At 36.9% G+C, this 24923-nt stretch overlaps 1 non-coding gene across 1 annotated transcript; it reads left to right on the forward strand.

The window, feature by feature from the left end:
- The first annotated feature begins 24486 nt into the window (after window positions 1-24486).
- On the forward strand, window positions 24487-24594 carry LOC111905814 (small nucleolar RNA R71). The gene has a single exon (XR_002854995.1). It is a non-coding gene; the product is annotated as a small nucleolar RNA R71 (small nucleolar RNA).
- The last annotated feature ends 329 nt before the right edge of the window (window positions 24595-24923 follow it).

Consider the following 24923-nt stretch of genomic DNA (forward strand, 5'->3'; position numbering starts at 1 on the left):
CTGAGTCATTCTTTCGTGATGATGGTGAAACCCAAAAACTCCAACCAATCAAGGAATTGATGGTGAATATTTTTGTTCAAGATTATAACGAAACACTTGTTTAAGTAACTTTTCAATATTCAAAATCATATTCCATTCGACATGTGTGAACTTGATGAAATGTTCTAAAACCATGACATTTTTGCCCAACAAGATCTACTACTTATTTTTTGGAATATGATTTTTGTCTGAATATCTTTCTGATTTCTTGTTATTACAAACGATATCCAACCATTATTGCTCTTCACTACACTGGCCATGCAAGTAATTTCGATCAATTGAATCACATGTATGTTAAGTTGTGGTATTGAGAAAAATTGGGCCTACCTTTCGAAAATAATGCCTTCGATGATCATTAATGAGTATTCGATTGTATTTCAAGGGAAACCATACAAGCAGTTCGTCATCTCTCTTGATGTCAAATGAAGTGCTCTTTGCCTGGGATCCAACTGCTTTCCTATCAAATGTAAGTGGATATCACAATATGCACATGTTTTTTATAATTTGCTTCTCGCTCATTCTTTGGCACACAATTGCACTGGAATCCTTGAGGTTTTAGGTATTACCATCTCAAAACCCAGATTTCGCAAAGTCTGGCATGTGATTTCACTTTCAAATCCCAAAAGCGAATGAGCCTTACCTCAATGCAAAGGAATGATGTTCTATTAATGTCAAAACAACAAGATGTCCTTGTTCATAGTTCGAAATATGTAGTAGTTCTTATTTGGTTGAGAACAATGAAATATCCGGCGGACAAGACGGTTCAGGATCTTCATGGGATTTGAGTAAAACATGCTGATCACTTTTATGACATGGTGATTTTTACGGTGAACTGTAAAATAACCAATGCAAAACGTGGCAATATGTTATTGGTTACCGGTTCAAATTCAAATATTCCATCGACTATAAAAGGAAATTGGTGATATTATTTTCAGACATTATGATCTCAGAATAAATTTCCCCATATCATCAGTTTTTCATCGTCTTCAAGAATCCTTGCAATCACAACAATGGCGGATCCTAACACCAATGTTGATCCCACAAACACCACCAACGAGGAATAAATCTAACAACCTATGATGAAGACTCAGAACACGAATCCTCACTTACTTACAACTATTGATCAATATCCAGAACAATTACAGATGTTGATTTTAGCCCTAAATCACTCTGCTCTTTCCACATTGTTACTGTTGTTGTTTGAAGTTCCGATGACTTGGTTATCGCTTTCGGGTTCGACAATACTATTCAACAAAAAAAAGGTGCTTACATTTCAACTGATGAAAAAAAAGATGCGATAGCTTACAAAGAACTAGTTTACCCAAATCATGAAGTTGCATGTTTCAGGTACTTTTTTATGAAGTCACTAATTCACAACTCCTTCACAAGTTCAACAAAATGGAGCATCAACCAGTGCTGACTGGAATAAGTCTGGTTAGAAAACCGAGTCTTGCGTATAGAGTTTTCTTTTTGGTATAGTATTATGTGCTGGTCTGGTTGCAGTTCTGGGTTAGACAAATCAAAATTGGAAGTTTATGTGATGCTTGATGGCATTTACTATGATTTGAATGTTGATTATGCCACACAGCTTGTAACATCCCAAAAATCGAAAGTAAAACTTTCCTTTTTAAAATAACCAAAACACCCATTTATTATTTACCCAAACACTTAAAAATATTTTATAATAAAAACAGTTATTAGAGTACAATCCCAAAATCACATAACTGCAGAAAAGAATGGGTGTATGCATTGAGATCAAGCCGAGCAATTCCCTTTCGATCTGAAAGTACCAAAAACCATAAACAACAATTGTAAGCACAAAGCTTAGTGAGTTCCCCAAATTACCACATACAATTCATACAAATAGGCTCAGCCCTGGCGTTCATTCCAACCCCAAAACCAAGTATGGGCACCGCACCCTAGGGCCTCGACCTGGGGTATATTTCAGCCGAAACATATCATAGTGGGACCGCCATGGGGTATATATCAACTTAAACATAACTCAATAGGCCCCGCCCTGACGTATATTTCAACCCGAGCATGACACACTAGGCCCCGCCCTAGGGTATATTTCAACCCGAACATAACATGTATCGTGCAACAACTAGCATACTTCATAACCAGATCTTGGGCCGACCTTGGTGCCTTCGACTCGTGGATATGGTGAGATGGCTCACCTCAATAGGCGAACCTACGAATTAATCTCTGACATTCAATTAACATTTGGATTCTAATCCGTATTCAAAAATCCATATATGGGGTAACTATACCATTTTACCCCCACCTAGTTTGGTCCAAGGTTAAGGCCCAAACTCACAATAAAAAGGCTCGCTAACCAATAATCATTTAAAGCCCACATATGGCCTAATTTTCCAAATTTGGCCCAAACCCTTACATGGGCCTTACTTTAGAGCCCATTAACTTTTACTTAATCCACAATACTTGTTCTCAGGTGGCCCAACAATGCCCCAATCAACCAAGCCCAAAACAAAGCCCAAACGCAAAATAACACCACAAGAGCCAATAAGGCCCAAATATCAAAATTAGACCCAAGCCCATTATGGGCCTAACCTGAGAAGGCCCAATATCCAACAAGTCACAAAATAACCAATGGTCAAACCTGGTCAAACTTCTGGTCAACGATCCACGGACAACAAGTAAACAAAACAGAAAGGTCAAATTGGCCGAGGTACGCCCCACATACTCAGCTGGTATGCCTAGTGTACACCCTATGGGGTCAATATGGGCATCGTACCAATCGGTACGCCAAACGTACTCTCCTGAACCCCGTTCTTCTCCAATAATCACTTAAACTTTTAAGTCCTCGCTCCGAACTCTTAAATTTGATTCATATGGATGACTTATCACATAAAGTGTTGGGTTTTAAGCATTCTAACACTCCTAAGTGTACATGCAACCCTAAATACATTGGATCTATGTTTTTTGTATTATACATTCAAATATGAGTATTCCAAGGTATTACCCTAACTAGCCTACAATCTTTTGATACTTGGGTAATAAAATGGATAGAATACATACCTTAACTATGTAACTAGTCTTCATGAAGCTTGAGTGCCTAGTGCCCCAAGTGTGACACCTCAAATGGTACACACAACACCATGAACACTTAGAATAACCTTGAGAATAACGATACTTTGGTTCTCTCTAGTGAAATCGGCCTTGCCCTTTTTGTGTACACACACTAGTCCCAATTTCACCAACCAAGGACATCTTTATATAATGTGGAGATTAGGGTTAAACCCTAATACCCATGACCTTTCATTTCATATGATCCATGGGTTAAACACTCCATGGACTATCCATGAAAGCTTAGCCCAACCTAAATAAACTTGGCCCATCACACATATATATCTAAGAGTCCATATTTAATTAGTTCCTTTTGATCACTTAATTAAGTATAAATTAAATCTTGATAAATACTAATTAAATAATATGATTATATATTAATATATTAGAACTTATAATATATTAATATAAATCACTAGTATCCTTTTTCCTCAGCTTGTTAATCTAGTTGTCCTGATGCCATGCAACCCAAATGGACCATGCCGGGTCAGGTCAAGTCTTACCGATTATAGTTATGGACTTAGACATTAATCCAACAGTCTCCCACTTGGATAAGTCTAAAACTATTATTGCAAGTATGACTTCATAAACCGACTAGCAATTGTAGCTCTCAAAAGCTTCTGTCAAACTCTGACCTTGCCAATGAACTCTGACCTTTGTCAATGACTTGTCCATTAGATAAGGGATCATATATTCTTCCATTCTAGATATCATATGGACTGAGAGATGGATTATAAATCATTCTCTCTGTCCATTTGTTGTTTCCTGATTTCCGATTTATGACGACTAACTGATTGAACAGATCAAATCAGTCCTGGCTTAGCCAAGCACTCACATGTGTTATCATTAAATCATCAAGGGGCCCACATATATCGCTTTTATCCCAAAGGTAGAAGGAATGGATAAACTACGACTCATATGGCTTGTTCTACTACTTGTTGATTCATACACAAAGGCACGTTTTATAACATCGAGTTAGAAATGTGGTTTCAAGCGATCAATGTATAACCAACTCATAGTAATAATTCATATCTCTAGGTTCGAAGAATATAAGATATTATCGTCTCATGATCACTCATGATAAAATCCATGAAGTGATTTCAATGAGCGTGGGTTGAATCCAATACTCAGAACTTATGAGCACTCATGAGTGTTGTAGGACCACTTTGTCCAACATCTTTGACCTCTACAAGCCAACCCATGACAGTCTTGATTCATATCTACTTCCAACATATGACCAACTGTGGATGGTTTAAATAACTTAGTCATTCAGGAAAAACAACCTAGTTATTCTGGAAGTCAAAACATGCAAAGTGAAACACAAGAATAATCGAATCCAAATATGGTCTCAGAACTTATGAATATAAATAACATATCTTTTATTTATCACCATATTGATTACCTATCATTCATTGCATACTGTTTCATACTATCAACTTTATACTTGAATTATAACAATAGTTGTCCCATGCTCCAAGCATGTACACTATCTTTTTCTATACACTAGTCATGCCATACACAAAGTGTTCATACTAAGTTTGTCTATGATCTTTACTTTGTGAAATAGATCATTTGAACATAATTCCAATGATCCTCATTTCACAATCCTGAATCCTTAATACAAATGCAGGAATTCCAAATTCATGCCATTTACCGAAATCTATTAGATTCTAAACTTATATGCATTGATCCTCTTGTAATGATTATGCACAAAATCACAAGACTTGACAACAAACATTACAGAGCATTCCAAAGGAGACCAACTCCATGGAACCGATGTCTCATATTCAAAGTTCATTGCCTTTGAACATTCTTCTTGCATTAAGTTTCCTAATCTTACATAGATTTAATGAATAACTTCCACCTATGCGAACATTTCCATATTCTGCTTTTGACTATTACTCTTGAACAAGAGTTACCTCTTTTCAGAGTATGTAAATGTGGTCCTTCCAAAATTAACATTATACTTCCAACTGTCCTGAGCAACCAATCTTTGGTAAACCTTAGATTGTCCTCGACAATTGCTTAATCCTTTTAGTCATATACAATTCTAGACCTTTCCCTTCTTAATGCCCTACGCATTTGGAAAATTGCAGAATGGATGAATATTATAGCACATGCAATCGATCCTATATCCGAAGCATAGACCAGTCCTTTTGCTACAATATTTCTATTTCTATTTGGCATGTTCTCATAATTCAGATTATGAAAAGGGATGCCGTAATCATAATCAAATTTTAAAACCCAAATAATAGACCCATATATAGAATTTCCTCATGTTGAGCCAAACCCACATAAAATTCATATATATATATATATATATATATATATATATATATATATATATATATATATATATATTCTTAACTAAAGATGATTAAAATCTCACGATCTAAGCTTATAGATTTGAGATGAAGTATGATTTCCTCTCCTTTAATTACAGCAAAACAAATTTCTCCAATTGAAACCTTTTGTCTTCTATAATTAACATTGCTAACTTGCAACACTAACAATAATTATCATGCTCCCACTAACATGATGATTATTAGCATAACACTTATGCTCCCACTAACTTTGTATGTACTCAGAAATCAGCTGGACTTCTAGAAGTCAATACTTTATTGAATTTCTTACCAAAGTTCAGATTTTTGAGACGAGATTGTCTTGATAAGACTATATCAAAATCATACACCTTTCCTTAGATAGCATGCACGTGTGTCTAAACAGTTTTAGAACTATGAAAAGGGATGCCGTAATCATAGTCTCAATTGTTTGAACCTTTGCTATCTGCTTCAAATCTACTTGGTGGAAGTGTTTCTTCACCATCATTTTCATGAATCGGAGAGAAACCTTATGACCCGTAGATTTTATGGTGTATGTGTTCTTATCCATGTGAATTGTCAAAACCATAGTCACAAGACAAGGATAATGACAAATACAAACTCATATGGACTGAACTCAATCTTAATTTCTTGCCACCTGCCAGCTCAAGGGCCTGTCAGTGCTTCCAAGCTGTTATGCAACCAATTGAGAACTCTAAGAACTCATATGCAAAGCCAACTTTAACTGGAATGGGCACAGAAATAGAAATATGTCAACACAATAGGTTATAAACCTCACGTCGTGTGCTAGTTTTAAACTATAGTTTTTTTATTCTTGATCAGATCTTGAAATTCTTCTAGGATCTTTAAGACTCCCACTGTCCTCTTGACATATAAGACTATCTTGCCAAATATTCAAGAGATAGTTTGGATTCTTTATCATGACAAATACTCCACACAATTGGTCTTAGGTTGTCTTTGTTTTATCCAAAACATCACAACTTACCAATTTCAAATGTACAAAAGTAGGACACTATTACTCTTACATTTGACTAGTGTTAGGAAACCTTCCTTTAAGATATGTCACTCAAGTTACAATCTTGGAGTATGACTCTAAGAATTGTTTATTTTTGGAACGAGGTATGAATCATCTTCTTGATTTGACCACTTCAACAATTCATAGCTCCTCTTCTTAGCTATCAGAATGCACTTAGAGGATGAATTGTGATAAGGTATCTTAATCATTAAGATGATCATATAACAGGATACTAAAGTACTCTCCCATCTTTTCAGATTCGAGAAACTTTTATCCTTCTTCCTAATTTGATTCTTCTCATTCGTTCTGCCATACATCAAAAATTTTCCAATGTATCAAAATTACACTTAAACTTGTAAGCGTAACCATATTTAATAAGCATTAGTAAATTATGACGAATAGTCTGATAGATCTTTTGTGGTGGACTTGACCAGTGCACAAGAATGTGTACTCGATTCCTTAGTCCTTCACTCGACGCACATATACATGTAAACAAGGAACTTAGTCTTAATTTTTCCAAAGCTGAAAGTTCTCATTCATCGTACTCTACAACTTGTATGATTCCAAGTGTCTATCCAACTGAAAACATGGATAATGAGAAACTTTCCTTATTTGGTAAATTTAGACACTACCACAAATGAAATAATCAAATTCATATTTGCTAGAAACATACAAACATCAAGTTTTCATAAATGCCATTGCAAGGAGATATAAAATAAAGTAAAACAAACTTTTATTTATTTATAAAATGCGGAAAAAACTTTTCCTTACAATGCAAATTTAAATGAAAACTATGCTATTACATGTTTCCATGCAATCTATCATAACTCCTAAGAGTAGCTCAAGAATCGATCTTCAATCAAGCGATAGAAATCCATCTTCGCAGTCAGATTCAGCATACTCTTTCTTTAAGTTTCCTTCACTTTTCCTTTGATTCTTAAAACATCAGCATGTGACCCAGTCAAAACATGTAATACTAATCTTAGAATAGAAACTTAATCGAGTTAGATAGTGGACTTTACCTGAAGTAGAGTCAAACTTATTGACTTTACCAACCTTATGATCTTTCAGGTAAACTTGTAGCTTCACAACCAATGCCCTTCCCTTTTGGCAATAGAACCATATGGACTATTTGGGAATGGTACATGGGATAATCTCAAACATAGCCTTTCTCTTTACCATTTGGTCAACCGAGTTGACTATGACCAATCCCTTTCAATAGGGAAGAGAAAGCTTTTACTGGGTATTCAATGCAACCATTGTCAATGTCCATTGAAGGTTTGGGAAGTTGATATACCAATTAAATTCTCTTTATCAAAGCTCCAAATCATTGTTGATTCAGTAGTACCAAGCAAATAGATAAGATCATTAAGGGTCATGTCATAGTCTATTTCATAGTAGTCCCAAAGGTAACTCACTATGTGACTTAGAAAGTGAATGAACAACCAACTTTCTTAAGACTTTGACACCAAACTCTCCCGGCTTGTCAATATGTGACTTCATCTCCAATATGTGATCATACATAGACCTTGCTTCCTAATAGGGCTTGAGTGACCTTGAACTTGTGGATTAGGGAGGATAATTGGAGGAGGTGGAGGAAGTGAAGTTCCAAGAGATTTGGGAAGATCATAGAGGTCTGAACTAGACATCCTTTGGAAGATATTCAAGATAGTTGATTTAAAGTCGTTAATATAACACCCAATATGAAATATTAAGGCTAGGGCCCAACACAATACTTTTATAACTTGGAAGAGGGATGCCGTAATCAAAGCTATAAAATATTTGAAGGTAGTTGAATGATGATTCACCAATTACCACCATGAAAATGAAATAATTTAATTAGGTTTTACTTGGATTTGAAACTCCTAGATCTTTTGAGATTCATTGAACTGTTTAGTGGTATATTTCAATCTCGAGTGTGCCCTTCAGGTTTTGTGATTGGGATGCCGAGGATCACAAAACAAGGTTTGAAATAACCATGCAAATTACTTGGTACTCTTAAGTGTCTACCCCTCAATCGATGTGTCGGTTAACCACACACGCTCCATCGATACTATGATAAACATCAAGTTACTCTTTGCCTACCTTGTTAAATACATGTTAGTGTGCCAGTTAACCACACACGCACCACTAACCGACTAAAACAAAATGCAAAGTATAATTTCATGGATTAGTACCTTATTCACATTTTCCTAAAGTAACTAAGATTGGGAATTATAAAAACATTTTAGTTACTTTATATTTACCATTAATACTTTTAATGAAGGGAGAATTATGGTCCTTGTTCTACCTATTCAGCTAACGACCCTTCACTAGTGAAGGAAGCAGTAGGTGAGAGTGGACACCCATTAAAATGCCATTTTATAGGCAGTAACCTTATACCCCCCCTTGGGGAAATCCAGACTCATGCGACTCGACTTCGTGAATGAGGCCTACTAATGGTAAGAGGACTTGCTCTTATACATATATATATATATATATATATATATATATATATATATATATATATATATTTTATTAACTTATACTATTATAAAGTATAAGGGTTGAATTTTACCTTTTAAAATTCTATGGGCTTAACTTTGAATTAAAGTATTCATAAGGGAAAACATTTCAAATTCTAAAACTTAAGAGCAAGTTTTGAAACTATTCAAAACTATTCAATTTCCATAACCTATGTGTTTAAAGTAGTTTTAATCCAAAAACTCTTCAAGCTCCATAACTTGAGGACAAGTTATGGAATACTTTAAACTATTAAAATAATGTGACTCTTCCTTATTCATAACTTATGGAAATCTTTATGAGTTTTATGGATCTTAAATGTGACTTTTCATATAAGTTGAGGATAAGTTACAAAAATACATTTTAGAACCAACTCTTAGATTAATTTTGATTGAAAACAACAATTTCACATAACTTCCTATTAATCTAAGCAACTCAATGGGTTTACTCTTGATTAGTTCTCGAAACTTTACTTGATCTTTAAGACACCCACTGACCTCTTTCACATATAAGATTCTCTTTGTCAAGAACATTACTTGACAAACAAATATTCAAGAGTTAGTGTGGTTTCTTGTCAAGACAAACACTTTTCACAATTGGTCTTAGTTGGTCTTTGTTTTATCCAAAACATCACAATTTACCAATTTCAAATGTACAAGAGTAGAAAACATTTTACTCTACATTTGCTGATATGTCACTCAATAAACAATCTTGAAGTATGACTCTAAGATTTGATTTTGGAACGAAGTACGATTCATCTTAGTTGATTTAACCATTTCAACAATTCCTGATTCCTTTTCTTAGCCAAGCAAATGCACTACAACATCCTTAGAGGATCAAATTGTGATATGGTTTTCATAAACATTAAGATGATCATAAAACATGAAACTCAAGTACTCTCCCATCTTTTTAGATTGGAGAAACTTTTATCTTTCTGCTGACTTTGATTATTCTCATTCGTTCTGCCATACATTGAGACTTTTCAATGACATGGAATTATACTTAATCTTGTAAGCATAACCATATTTACTAACTTTAGTAAACCATAACGAAGATTCCTATCGTTCTTTGTGGTGGACCTGACTAGCGTAGAACCAAGTGTACCTGATCCCCTAGTCCTTTACTTAACTCACCTCTGTATGTGAACAAGGAATTAGTCTTAATTTCCCAAAAATGAAGTTTTCATTCATCACACAATACAAGTTGCATGATCCCAAGTATCTATCCAACTAAAACATGCTTGATAAGAATCTTTCCGTATTTGGTAAGTTTAGACACCACAACAAAAGAAAGAATCAAATTCATATTGCTAAAAATACATACAAATATCAATTTTCACAAATGTCGTTGCAAGGAAATATAAATAAGATAAAAATCAAAATTTTATTTATTTATAAAAGGTGCGGAAAAACCTATCCTTACAATGCAATTAAAAATGAAAACTATGTTACTGCATATTCTATGCAATCTTTTATAACTCCTAAGAAACAGCTCAAAAATCTGATCATCGAACCATGCAATCGAAATCCATCTCTTTGCGATCAAATTCAGCCTTACTTTTTCCCTTAAGCTTCCTTCTTTTTCTTTGAGTCTACAAAACATCATAATGTAACTTTACATCATGTAATAAGAATCTATATGTAGGAACTTAATCGAGTTAGATATCGAACATACCTGAAGTAGAGTCAAACCTTTTTGACTTTACCAGCTCTTAGATCTCTCAGGTAGTTAGGGCAGCTTCGCAACCAATGCCCTTTCTCTTGGCAATAGAAACAAATGGACTCTTTAGGAATGGTACATGGGACAATCTCAGACTTAGCCTTTCCTTTTCTCTCGGAAAGAGAAATCTTTTCTGGACTTCCAATGTTTTCATTGTCAATGTCCATGGAAGTTTGGGAAGTAGATCTTCCAATCAAAGTTGCATTACCAGTGTGTCAAATCATTGTTGATTCAGCAACAATTAGCAAATATGTAAGATCGATAAGGGACATGTCGTGGTCTTTCATATAGTAGTCTTTAACAAACTGACTATACGACTCAAGAAGTGACTGAAGAACCAATTCAACTGCCAACTTCCTCGAGACAACGACTCCTAACATTCCAGTGTGTCAATGTGTGAGTTCATCTCCAAGACATGTTCACACACAGACCTTCCATCTTGGTGTTTACTAGCCAATAGGGCTTGAGTGACCTTGAACTTTTCAAGTCTTTGAACTGGTGGGTTAGGGAGGATAATCAGAGAAGGTGGAGGAAGTGAAGTATGGTATTGTGGAATATCATCTTCATGTGGAAAGCCTTTTCCAACAGATTCGAGAAGACCATAGTTGTCTGAACTAGACATCTATAACGGGAGAAATTCAAGTTAGTTGATTTAAGTCCTTAATATAAAACCCAAAACAAAATCTTAAGGCTAGGACCCAACACAATATTTTACAATTGCGAAGAGGGATGTTGTAATCCAATTGTAAAATATTGGAAGGTAGATAAATGACGATTTACCAAATTCCACCATGAAAAACGAAATAGATTATTAAGTTTTAATTGGATTAAAAATTCCTAGATCCTTTGAGATTCATTGAACTTTTCAATGGCATGTTTAAATCTCGATTGTGCCCTTCAAATTTGTGACTGAGATGCCGATGATCACATACAAGGTGTGAATAACCATGCAAATTAGCTCGGTAGACCCAATTTTACAAATCACCTAATCAATGTGTCGGTTAACCACACATGCTCCATTGATCTTTGATTAACATCAAGCTACTCTTTGCTTCGGTCCCATATTAGTGTGGTGGTTAACCATACACACTCCACTAACGACTTAACAAGGTGCAAAGTGTAATTTCATGGATTAGCACCATTTTCACATTTTCCCAAAGTAAGTAAGATTGGGAATTTAATAAAAGTTTAGTTACTTTATATTTATCATTATAATTTTAATGAGGGAGAATAAACGTCCGATCATACCCGTTCGTCTAACGACCCTCCACCAGTCAAGGAAGCGGCGGGTGAAAGTAGACACCCATTAAACCTCCATTTTATAGGCAGTAACCTTAGATCCCCTTACAGACCGGCTTTGTGAATGAGACCAATTAACGGTAAGACTGACTTGTCTTATACATACATACATATATATATATATATATATATATATATATATATATATATATATACATATACGTATATATGTATGTGTATATATACACATATATATATATTTATATATATATATATATATATATATATATATATATATCAACTTTTAATATAATAATACTATAAGGGTTGAATTACAAATTTTAAAACTCTAGGGTTTGAAATTAAAGTTTCATGAGTGAGACTTTACAGATTCTAAAACATGACGGAAAGTTTTGAAACTTGTCAAAACTCTTCATATCCTTAACTTATGAGTTAGTGTTGGGATTTATGAAAAGACTCTTGATTTTCCATAAGTTGAGGATAAGTTATGGTGTTCATAAAAACATTTATGAAAAGACTTTTCATGTTCCATAACTTGAGGACAAGTTAAGCAACTCAATAAAGAACATTTAGATCAATTCTAACAAGGAAAATTATCATATAATATTCTGTTGATCTAATCTAACTCATATAGCAAGGCTATTCATATCAAATAACACAAATAATTAACCTATTATCTTAATATTTGACACTTGTCCTTTCATCACAATAACTTATGAATTTAATGTCATTTTAATATATGAGACTTTTCATTTTCCATAACTTGAGGACAAGTTATGGAGGTCATTAAAATTACTTAAATCAATTTTCAACAACTAAAATTATCATATGATTCTAGATTGATCTAGTTAAACTTATAAACAAGATAGTACAAGTCAACAATTTGCGATATAAAACAACAACATTCACAATTATCTTGTGATTGGATAAGCATAATCACTACCATATCATAAAAAATAGATTTAATGATGTAAAACAGTTTGTAGTAATGATTCCAATCCAATCTAGGCCAAGAAAACTTGAAATTCTGCCACTAGAGCCATGGACTTGACGAGTGGATGAACTGAATCGTCGAGTTGCCCCTGTTACTAAGTGGACTCATCGATTCAAACAGTGGACTCGACGAGTTCATCAATCAGATGCAAGAAAATCTATTTTTTTCAACTTCGAAAATTAACAAGCATAAAATATTACAAAAAACAACCAGTTTCTGATACTACTGTTGGGTTTTGAGCACTATAATACTCTTATGGTGCACATGCAACCCTAAACACTTTGGATCTATATTTTCTCTAATTATACATGTATATTTTTATTTTTCCAAAGCATTGTTCTAACTAGCATGCAAATTTCCAAAAGAGCAATACAACTAGTTAGATGAGTTACCTCTTAGAAGGACTTGTAGTTCTTGACCTTTGAAAGCTTGAGCACCTCAAGTGTGATGCCTCTAATGGTTCACAAACACCAATATGCAATAGGAGGCTTGAGACAGTAAGTTACTTAGCTCAAAAGATGGTGCAACCGATTTTGGTTCATGAGGGTTCTATTTATAGTGTGGCAAATGCTAGGGTTACACCTTGTAAACCCTAATAACCCATGGATTTCCAAATTCTCATGCTTCATGGATTTAACCTCCATGGACTATCCGCGGATTATCTCATTGTATTAGACCATCTAAATAATCATGGATTATTAGCCCAAACTATAAGTATCACTGAGTTACATAATCAATCCGCATATATTTAATTAGTCTCTTTTGATCATAAACTTAATTCCAAATTAATTCTCGATCAATACTAATTAAATAATATGATTTCATATTAATATATTAAACTTGTAATATATTAATAAATCATAAATAACCTTATTCTCAAAACTCCACCCTGTCGAATTTTACTGGTGAAGGCAACCCAAAAGGACCATGCTACAATCGAGTCAAGTATATCCTTGTTATAGTTATGGGTTTAGACACCAAATCCAACAAAAACTCCACATTTAAGCATGCTTGGGCTGTAGTGGTACTAGGATGGGTGAACTTAGCATTTGTATAATACCTATTTCTACCCACTTCCATAAGTACATCATAGGGATGTAGGTCGAAACACTGAGAATTGTACAACAAAATGAGAAATTTATATGTATACATAAATATATAGAATAATACACCTAGAAATGACCCTAGTTACTTACGAATTCGTTTCTTGCCGTGCAACCGAACTATGCTTCCAAAAGGAAGTAACCAGCCAATCGACAAAACGTCATTTCTGCAGATAGACTCCGCTACTTTTCACGTTGCGGTCACAGCCACCGTGTCAGCCATCATGGCGCATCTAAATGCAAATAACGCAAGTGAGAATGGAAATGGTGTCTTCAATCCCAACCGCAGTGATAACCAAGGAAACCAACGAGTGCCAACCTACAAGGATACCCCAACCCATAAACCTGAGAACATGAAACGAAAGTTCAGGAATGAGAAAGGGGCAGTTCGACTCAAGGGCATACCAAAAACCAGCAAGCAGTAGCCATCCCTACCCCCACTAGCCCTATTGCCTCAACACCGACAACACCATACTATGGAAATCTCCCACACTGCAGAAATTGCAACTGCCATCATTATGGAGTCTGTTGGGAGTTGTATTGCAAGAGGTGCAACAAGAAGGGGCACACCGCCCGCCTCTATAGTACTCTGGCCCAACACTTCGCTTCAACCACCAATGCTAGTAAAAGTCAAATATGACATGCTTGTGGTGAAACGGGACATTTCAAGAGAGATTATACAACAGAGAGGAATGACTGAGGAGTAGGAGGAGTTTAACAACAGAACATGAAGAAGCAATGAGGTACCCTTTTGGGATTTTTAGTACGTTTCCAAACAACAATAATTAAGCATCGAATTATCGCTGAAATTTTTAACAATTAAAACCAGAATCATAAATTGCTCCCTCATCAAAATAAAACGCATCAGTCATATAAGAACTACAGATCCTTACAGGTGAGCTATAATGGCTTAGTTATCATTATTGTCATATATAGTTAAGATTATGTAGGATTGGAGTGACTGATTCTGCCTTATTTACGATTTCTTATTTGATTGTAGATTTAGGGCAAGGTTACTCAGTCCACTCGCTTCTCCATCTTGACTAAATATGATTTGTATACACCAAGTGATTATAGAGGGACCTAGTAGAGATTATATATTATGAAATTGCATAATTGTCCATTATCGGAGCACTCTTACTGCCTATACTCGCTAAATGCAGTGCAAATATTCGCAATAGTAATAACAATGATAAAACGAAAAGCACTAAAGACGTATACATAGAATACCCCATCGCTCTAAACAACCACTCCTTCCAAATCGACTTAACATCTGTTACCGTAAGAAGTTCTAACGGCATCATTCGGCGTAGATTGGCGTGGACCTCGTCATATCAATTATCCGTGCTACGAGAAGACCCTTCTCCATAACCAACCATCTAATGAAAAATTTTCAATCTATAACGACAAACCCGACATAAACCTCTAAATCGTCTATCCCTTCAAAACTCAGAAGTACCCATGCGATGGGTACCACACCTCCCTAACTCACTCCGTTGACAAGAAAATCAAAGTGAAAACCACCGAGGTTGTTCCAAAAGTCTATAACCTTCCCGAAATTTCCTTAGTAAACTTACCATGAATACCACTTGTAGAGCAAGTCAAGTTCAAGAATAGAGAGTAAGGAACCATACAGCTAGCTTATCACTACTATGTGCATACGCGAGGGTGGTATATAATTAAGATTCTATGGACATAGGATGTGTAATTCCGTCGTACCTCTTGTTCCTTGTTTGGTTGTGGACTTGGGGCAGAGCCACGCATCCGACCGTCTTTTCAATCTTAATGTTATACGACCTATATTAGACCCACTTTCATACCAAAAATTCCTATGATAGTCCAACTAAGTCATAGTAAATTTTGTAAGTATTCGTTACCTAAATTAAGTGTTCTCTAACAATTTAAATACGATTACGTGTCTAAATATTATTCGGATACAACTACCTTTACGTATTCTAATCCGAGTATCATCGTTAGCACTTCACAACTCAACTGAACACACAAAATCGAAGTGAGTTCATACCCTTATGTTTTTATGATTTTAAATTGTTGTAGGGGAATACAAGTAACATATAAGAAATCTTGTGTTTAAAAATATAAACGACTTATTATATTTTCTTACAATTAATATGAATTTAATGTGAAATTCATTAATGATGTCAAACATCGTTACGGTTAAATTATAAATAATTACAAAACATATTAAGTCGCAACAGTTTTTATATCAATTGAAACAAACTTATAAACTATAATAGGTATAGTTTATGGAACGAGGGAACTATTTTACAAACTTATAAACTATAATATGTATAGTTTATGGAACAAAGGAACTATTTTACAAACTTATAAACTATAATGGGTATAGTTTATGGAACAAAGGAACTATTTTACAAACATATAAACTATAATAGGTATAGTTTATGGAACAAATGAACTATTTTACAAAGTTATAAACTATAATAGGTATAGTTTATGGAACAAAGGAACTATTTTACAAAGTTCAGGTTAACATATAAACAAAAAGGTTTTCCACTTTATTACTAGTAAAGTTTTTTGAAGCAATTTGTGCTACGCCTTTATGTACTTATCTACGTACCAACCAAGTCATGAATTATAACTAGAGTCTCTTGTAGGAAGAGCGAGATATTTTTCTATAGATATATACGAAACTTACAACCCTACACCTTAACTGTTAGCTACAGCTAGGCCAACAGGCCTAGGGTGACAAATGCCGTTAACATTTCAACGCCTGAAGAACGTCGCGATCATGCCATCATAGGTTACAATATGGTTATAAGAACTCACATGGAGAAAAAAACTACTCATTTACGTAGTAATATACTTTTTAAATAGTCCAAAATGGTACTCACATCGTATCAAAATTTATAGAGCAAACATATTATCAACTAGTTTTATTTATGAATAAAACTAGGTATCATCAAATTCAATATGGCATTTATACTACTACCTTTCGGTCTTTGAACGTTTAAGACTACAACTCAATCTCTACGGAAAATATAAGATTTTCTAGGATCAACATCATTATTTTACAAGTAAACAGTTTGCAATTCATCTTTTTGAAAAAAAAATACGATTACTTATCGAAAACAATGCTTTAAAGTAGCGCGGGTGCAACTTGGAACATATTTACAAAAGATTCAACACTTATTTACGAGTCATACCAATTACATGAATTTAAACCTTGAATCACAGATTTTTAAACATAAGAAACTGATACTCTCTGCTCTGAAAGTAATAAGACTATAACTTATTTACAAAGAAAATATTTGATTTTTTAGAGGAACAAATTAACATTTTCAAGAACAAAGAATATACATTCTATAACGAAAATACTTATGAACTTGCATACTTTAATGTTGACACTTTTTCAAATCAGTTGTAATTCCTGGAAAGTTAGTAGACAGTTATTCTACCAGGAATTACAAAGTCAGAGCATATTAGTATTTCATCTTATCATTTGCTATAGTTTTAATGTTAAGCAATGTTATGTTTTGAACACAATGTAAATACTATGTTATCAATACAATGGTTGTTATTAATTTGATTACTATTATACTTGTGTTGTTATACAGTACATGAGGTCCTCGGCCCCCGAACGTTTCTGCCGTTCCGGTTTGGGGGTGTGACACTCGACTTATTTCCTAAGGAGTTGGTAGGTGTACCTCCAGAGAGGCAAGTGGAGTTCCGTATTGATTTCGTACCTAGTGTTGCTCTGATAGCCAAGCACCTTATTGTCTAGCTCTGCCCCCGAGATGGAGGAGATGTCTACGCAGCTTCAGGAGCTGCAAGACCGAGGATTTATTCGTCCGAGGAGTTCCCCATGGGGAACATCGATTCTGTTCATAAAAAGGAAGGATGGGTCATAGAGAATGTGTATCAATTATCAGGAACTCAACAAGCTGACGGTGAAGAGCCATTATCCACTTCCGAGGATTAATGATTTATTCGATTAGCTCCAGACTGCATCTTTGTTTTCTGGAATTGATCTTCGGTCGGGTATTACTAGATGTGGATTAGGGATGAGGATATACCGAAGATGGTCTTGAGAACTAGTTATGGTTATTATGAGTTCATGGTATTGCTATTTGGGCTCACCAATGCTCTAGCAGCATTCATGGATCTCAAAAATCGGGTTTTTACACCGATGGTGGATTGGTCTATGATCGTCTTCGTTGATGATATTTTTGTCTATTCTAAGACCAAGGAGCAGCACAAGCAGCATTTGAGGGAGGTATTGGAGACCTTGAGGATGGAAAGGCCATATGTCAAATTCTCCAAATGTAATTTTTGGTTGCGTGAGGTGCAGTTTTTGGGGCACATCATCAATGAGGAGGGTATTTTGGTTGATCCGACCAAAATTGAGGCGGTAATGCATTAGGAGGTTTCGAAGAATGCATCCGAGATCTGGAGTATTTAGTTCTTGTAGGGTACTATCGGAGATTTATTCAGGATTTATCCAAGATCATCGTACCCTTTAACCAATTGACCAAGAAAAGCGTGACCTTTCGGTTGGGTCTAGATTGACAGTCGACATTCAAGACCTTGAGGTAGAGATTATGTGAGGCCTCAAGTTTAGCACTACCTGATGGATTGGATGACATTGAAGTGTATTGTGATGCTTCTATTATGGGATTAAGGGGCAGTGGTGTTTGCCTTTAAGATTTGGAGACATTACGTGTATGGCGTCCGATGCACCATTTTCACTGATCATAAAAGTCTGGAGTATTTGATGGATCAACAAAATTTGAACATGCGACAAAGGGTATGGCTCGATGTAGTAAAATATTATGATTGCGAGATGTTTTATCCTCCCGGGAAGGCCAATTTGGTGGCTAGTGCCTTGAGTCGTAAGGTGGCGAGTGCGCCGATCCAAGATGTTTTCCTAAGGATGACGATGAGTTTGCCTCTATTGGATATGCTCAAGGAGGCTCAGGTTGAAGGACTGATGAAGTAGAACTAGAAGGTGGAGCGGATTCGAGGGCAAATTCCACTTTTTGTTCAAGACGGTCGGGGTCTGTTGACCCAATGTGGCAGAGTTTGGGTATCGACTTTCGGGGGTGTGAGGCAAAAGATCTTGGATGAGGTGCATAAATCGAAATTTTCTATCCATCCGGGGGCCACGAAGATGTATTAAGGCTAGAGATCAAGTTATTGGTGGCCCTGCATGAAGCGGGATATTGCATGGTTTATTGAGGAGTGCTTGACTGGCAGGAAGGTGAAAGTCGAGCATCAGAGGCCCCACAGTAAGATGCAACCGCTACCTATCCCCATGTGGAAATGTGAAGAGATTTCTATTGATTTTATCACGAAGTTACCTAGGACGACATGGGGTGTCGACTCCATCTGGGTTATTGTGGGCAGGTTGACCAAGAGTGCTCATTTTATTATGATCTCCAAGAGTATCTCTGCTGAGAAGTTAGCAGATATTTATGTGCGGGAAGTGGTGGTTTGAGACAGGGTGCCAGTGTCTGTAGTTTCGGACTGTGATGTTCGTTTCACCTATAGGTTTTGGAGGAAGTTCCATGAGGAGTTGGGAACTCAGTTTCATTTTAGCACTACTTATCACCCTGACTGACGGTCAGAGTGAGTGGACAATTCAGACGCTCGAGGATATGCTTCAGGCATGTGTATTGGATTTTAGAGCGAGTTGGGATACTTACCTTCCACTAGCAGAGGTCTCATACAAGAATAGTTATGATGCTAGTATTGACCGAACACCGTTTGGGGAGCTTTATGGTGGGAAATGTGGGACTCCAGTTTGCTGGGGGGAGGTCGGATATTGAGTTATGGGGAGTACCAAAGTGGTATTTATGATGACCGAGTTGATTCAGTAGGTTCACGACTACTACAAACAACATAAAGCAGGCAAAATAACTATGCGGATAGGTGCATATTGGACCTAGAATTTCAGGTCGGGGATATGGTACTCCTGAAGGTGTCACCCTGGAAGGGTGTTATCCGGTTTAGGAGGCAGGGCAAGTTGGGCCACATGTATAATGGTTCATTTCGGATCATCGCCCGGGTGGGCAAGGTTGCGTATCAATTGGACTTGCCTGAGGAGCTTGGGCAAACAGGACATTTCACATTTCGTAGTTGCAGACTTATGTGCCTGATGAGTCGATGGTTGTGTTGCTTGATCATATTCAGATTGATGAGAGCTTGAATTATGTGGAAAAGCCCATCGCGTTTCTGGACAGAGAAACGAAAACCCACCAGAACAAGGAAGTGAAGTTAATAAAGGTGCAATGGCAGCACCGAAGAGGCTCTGAATGGACCTGGAAGCTGGAGGATGAGACGAGGAAACATTATTTGGACCTATTTGCATCACCAGACCTCGAGGACGAAGTCTAGTTCAAGTGGGGTAGATTTGTAATGTTTGGTCTAAGTATTATTCATTTCTCAATATTTTAAGGATTTAGGCTGGAACTCGACGAGTTGGGGAGCTCCAGCTTGTCGTGTAGAAATTTTTTTGGCCGTGGAGTTTAAGGATCCAACTCGACGAGTTAGGGAGCCCCAACTCGATGAGTTGACGGCCAAATATGAAACCCTAATTTTAGGGTGTTGCACCTTATATAAAGGACTTAAACCCTTTTGGCTGGCCTCCCTACCAGCCTCCCTTGTCAAGAGAAACCCTAGATTCCAATTTTATCTTGCATCATAAGTGTGGTGAGCTTAAAAGAGTGGTTTTTGGTGATTCTAGAAAGGAGCTTGAGGGTGGGAAGCATCTAGTTTGGTGGAGGGGCTTTAGATCTAGAAACTCTTCTTCAAGGGCAGCATCTTTGAGGTATAAAGTGAACACCTTGTCATGTATTCATCAAGATCTCCTCATTTGAAGTTTAAGCATGATTTTGCAGTTTTGGTTGAGTTGTCCAAATAGATGTGGATTCCAAGAGTTGTTAAGCTAGATCTGAACCCTTCATGATATCTATTGGCTTAAAGTGGCAAACTTTATTGGTCCCTATGTCCCATTCATGCAATATGTCCATTATGAGGTCACAAATGAGCCTTTGAGTGTATTTCTAGCATGCATGGATGTAAAGTTGGAAACTTTATGTGTTTTGCCTATCTTGGGACAACAGATCTTTGTTTTGGAACATTGGAGTGAGAGTTTAAGGGCTTAATGGGTCAAGACCCTCTTGAAAGTACCTAAGGTTTGCGATTGATGCTTTATGGATGGTCCTTGATGGTAAAGTTGGAAACTTTACCCTTCTATACATCATTTTGAAAGGGATATGAGGTTTGGAGTATTTGGATTCAGAGGAAACGACTTAATGCATTAAGAAGTTGGTTATCTGGCCAACTTGAGGAGTTCATGAGTGAAATCAATGAGTTGATGGGAATTGTCACGATCCGGGCAGTCAACAAGGGAACTCGACGAGTTGATAGCCTTACTCAACGAGTTGAGTCAACCCGGAATGTTGACCTTGACTTTAACTTTGACTAATGTTGACTCTTAGGGTTTGAAGTATTGAGTTGAATCTAAGGAGCTGTTTAGGTTTAGGTATTCAGTATAGTAGATACTCGGAGCCAAGGACTATTCAACTACTGTCATTGTTTGAGGTGATTCTTCTCACGACACTCATGGGTCGAAGGCACCAAGGCCAGCCCATTAATTTATGTGATATGTTTGTATTGAATGGGATATGGTATGTTATTTGATTTATGTATGGGTTTATGTAAAGACCATGAGGGGAGTCCATGGCACTTGTCAAGACCATGTGGGAGCCGATGGCATGAGGATATATGACCATGGGGTAGCCCATGGCATTCCATTGAAGAACATGGAAGGATTCCATGGTAAATTTTATGTATGTGTATGAGCATGACAATATGTGATTATATGTTGTGTGTGATAGGGAACCTCACGAAGCTTATGCTTACAGTTTATTAATATATTTCAGGTACTTCTATTGATAAGGGCAAGGGCCCGGCTTGATGAGAACTCATGCATTATCCGATGTTTTATCATTTAGTTTTTTGTACTATGAATTTTCAAAATAACATGGATAAGTATTTGGATTTTTATATTTACTATGGTTGATGTTATGTAAATAAAAGTTTAAAATTTTTATGAAAATTGGGTTGTTACATCTAAGCTCTTTCCATGAAATGACTCTTCAACTTTCTTCTTCTCTCACACAAACCACCATAAACACTCTTCCTAGCTCCAAAACTCACTCAAGGAACTCTAAGGTTTTAATGTATGCTAAAGGGGATGGTGGCTGACCTAAAATGTACAGAGGAATGATATAATGTTGCTTATATTGGGGTAAATCCCCAAAATTAGGGTTTGGTGTTGAAGGGAGTACACCCCATGTACCCCTTAGTATGTTCGACGTACTCATGGACCGCCCGTGATCAACTTACTCGGTATGCTCCACGTACACATCTAGTACCCCCGCGTGCTAGATGGCCCTCCAAAACCCTACAACTTCATTTAGCCCTAACTCCTTCGTTCTAAGTCCATTTTCGACGAACTTTATATCCACGAAAACTTGATGAGAAGCCCTACACTTCTAACAACTCACCTTAGCACTAAAACTTCCCGAACAAACCCAAAATTCATATGGGATTGAGTTATCAAATTATGATTATATCATTGGACTCCAAAACACCATCAAACACTCAGAACACTTAGACTATAACACCTACATCCAAAAAGGGCCAAATCATTTCTTCCATAAGGACCTAAGCCTTATGATAACTAATGATCGAGCCAAAGCCCTGAATAATGAAGCGATTCGAACCCGAGTGCTACAACTCTCGCCCACTTAAATTTGACTTCGTCCTCGAAATTAATACTTACAATACTTTACATGCCTTACAACCGGAGGGACAAAATCACAACCTTGAGTATACAAAGTCAGAACACTTATACTTGGAAAAAGGCTCACATAATCCTTTGAGTAGAGGACTCATCCCTGTAATGGTTAGACTCAGACGAGAGTTGCGCAAGAGGGTCAAATCGTTTACTCTGAGATTATTTATTCCAAGTTGCAAGTTACTTAGCACATACTCCAAATAACAAGCGACTCCACACACGAGTCCCAAATCATAATATTGCCATGACTTATCTCAATGCCCCTAGCTAGTTTCCAAAAGAAACCGAGACCTGCCTAGTCCTAACTTGCCCGCCAACTAACTGAAACACCAGATTTTTTCCCGGTTGCTTAGTCAAAAGACACACACAATCACCCCATGCAACTTCTGAATGAAAGCCTCATCTGGCGATAATTTCCCAAGTTATTTCACCAATTATGGCTCCAATCGTTCATAACAGTACAACAAACCTGATGCCACCAAATTCGATGCTAAAAGTGAATGCTACATGACCAACTATAGTCGTATATCACAACTGGCCTCCAACGACCCACCCCTTTCCTAATTCCATGCATGATGGGGCCTTCCCACAGTCTTACAAACTGATCGATCCTCGTCTAAAGCATATGAAGAAATCCATTACCAATCATGGATTTTCCACACCCTCACCGCTGCACAGGAACCGGTGAATGCTACGGGCCACCCCACATTCTTATAACACTCCCACACTATCTGCCAACCTAGTGAATACTACGGGCCACCCCACAGTTTTCCAACACTCTTATCCTGCCATGGCCACTGCTCATGATCTTACTGCTCATTGAACAGACCAACGATACTCACCTTGCGTCGAACATGGACCATGCTACGTGCCCAAAATAGGGCTCGACTCATACTTGGAACCCCCAACCTAGTTCCATCAAAACCTATTATTCATCACTAAAAAGGCGCAGACCAACTATTGGAAGTTTACTAAACTCCCAACTCATGCAGTCTTCAATCCGGATGGCCACCAAAGTCGTCTTCCCTCCTAATGGGAATGTGAAACCCATCCAAGTTTCACACCTAATTCGGCTTCCGGAAATCTGAACAATTCTCCTGCACTTGAGTTCGTCGAAGTTCTCCCAGCACACCAAGTTGAAGGATTACCAATCCATCATACGGGAGCCATTCCATCTTGGGTTTTCGCCAATTATCATCAAATCTATCACCACTTGAATAGCAAACTTGTGCTTTCTGGTTCCCATTTTCGTCCAAATCACAATCCTTAGTGAGGTGAGGTCCTCTACAATTCTCACATCCTACCCGGATAGCGTGGATGGATTGGTCCATCTTAGTCATTCTTCGATCTAAACTTTCTAGTTTAGCCATCATTGCCTCCATGCTATCGTTAACAGTGTTTACCACCCCCAACTTACTTCATGCCTTGGATTATGATATTCTCTAGAGTGTTTAGAGAATTCTTCAATTAGTTCTTTAATCACTGGGGGTGCCTTCTTTGTGAGGGGTCCTCGCGAGTCAAGGAGCTGCCTAGTTGTTACATTGACTCCATCATAGAAAATGGAGACTTCTTGTTGACTGTTTCGATCATGATGTGGACAGTTTCCTTAGTAGGCCCTTGTATCTCTCTCATGCCTTATAAAGGGACTCTCTAGCTTGTTGTTCAAAGTTGGAAATAGCTTTCTTCAACTTGGCTATCTTCGAAGGTGGGCAAAACTGGTCAATAAATTCTTTTTTCAACTTAGCCCATGTAGTTATGGATCCGGGAGGGAGTGACTTGAGCCAATCCTTTGCAGCACCTTTGAACGTGACGGAAACCATACGAAGATGTTAGGTCTCGCGGGGAACATTTGGAACATTAAAATAATCAGCTACATCGTTGACCTCCTCCAAGTGTTTATAGGCATCTTCATGATCTTTACCGTAGAAGGGGATCTCCTTTAATTGAGCAATTATGTGTCCTTTAAGCTCAAAGGTGGCAGTTGCGGGAATTGTGGGTTGCACAAGTCCCGGACCAGTAT

The sequence above is a fragment of the Lactuca sativa genome, chromosome 7, assembly GCF_002870075.4.
Source record: "Lactuca sativa cultivar Salinas chromosome 7, Lsat_Salinas_v11, whole genome shotgun sequence".
Lineage (NCBI taxonomy): Eukaryota > Viridiplantae > Streptophyta > Magnoliopsida > Asterales > Asteraceae > Lactuca > Lactuca sativa.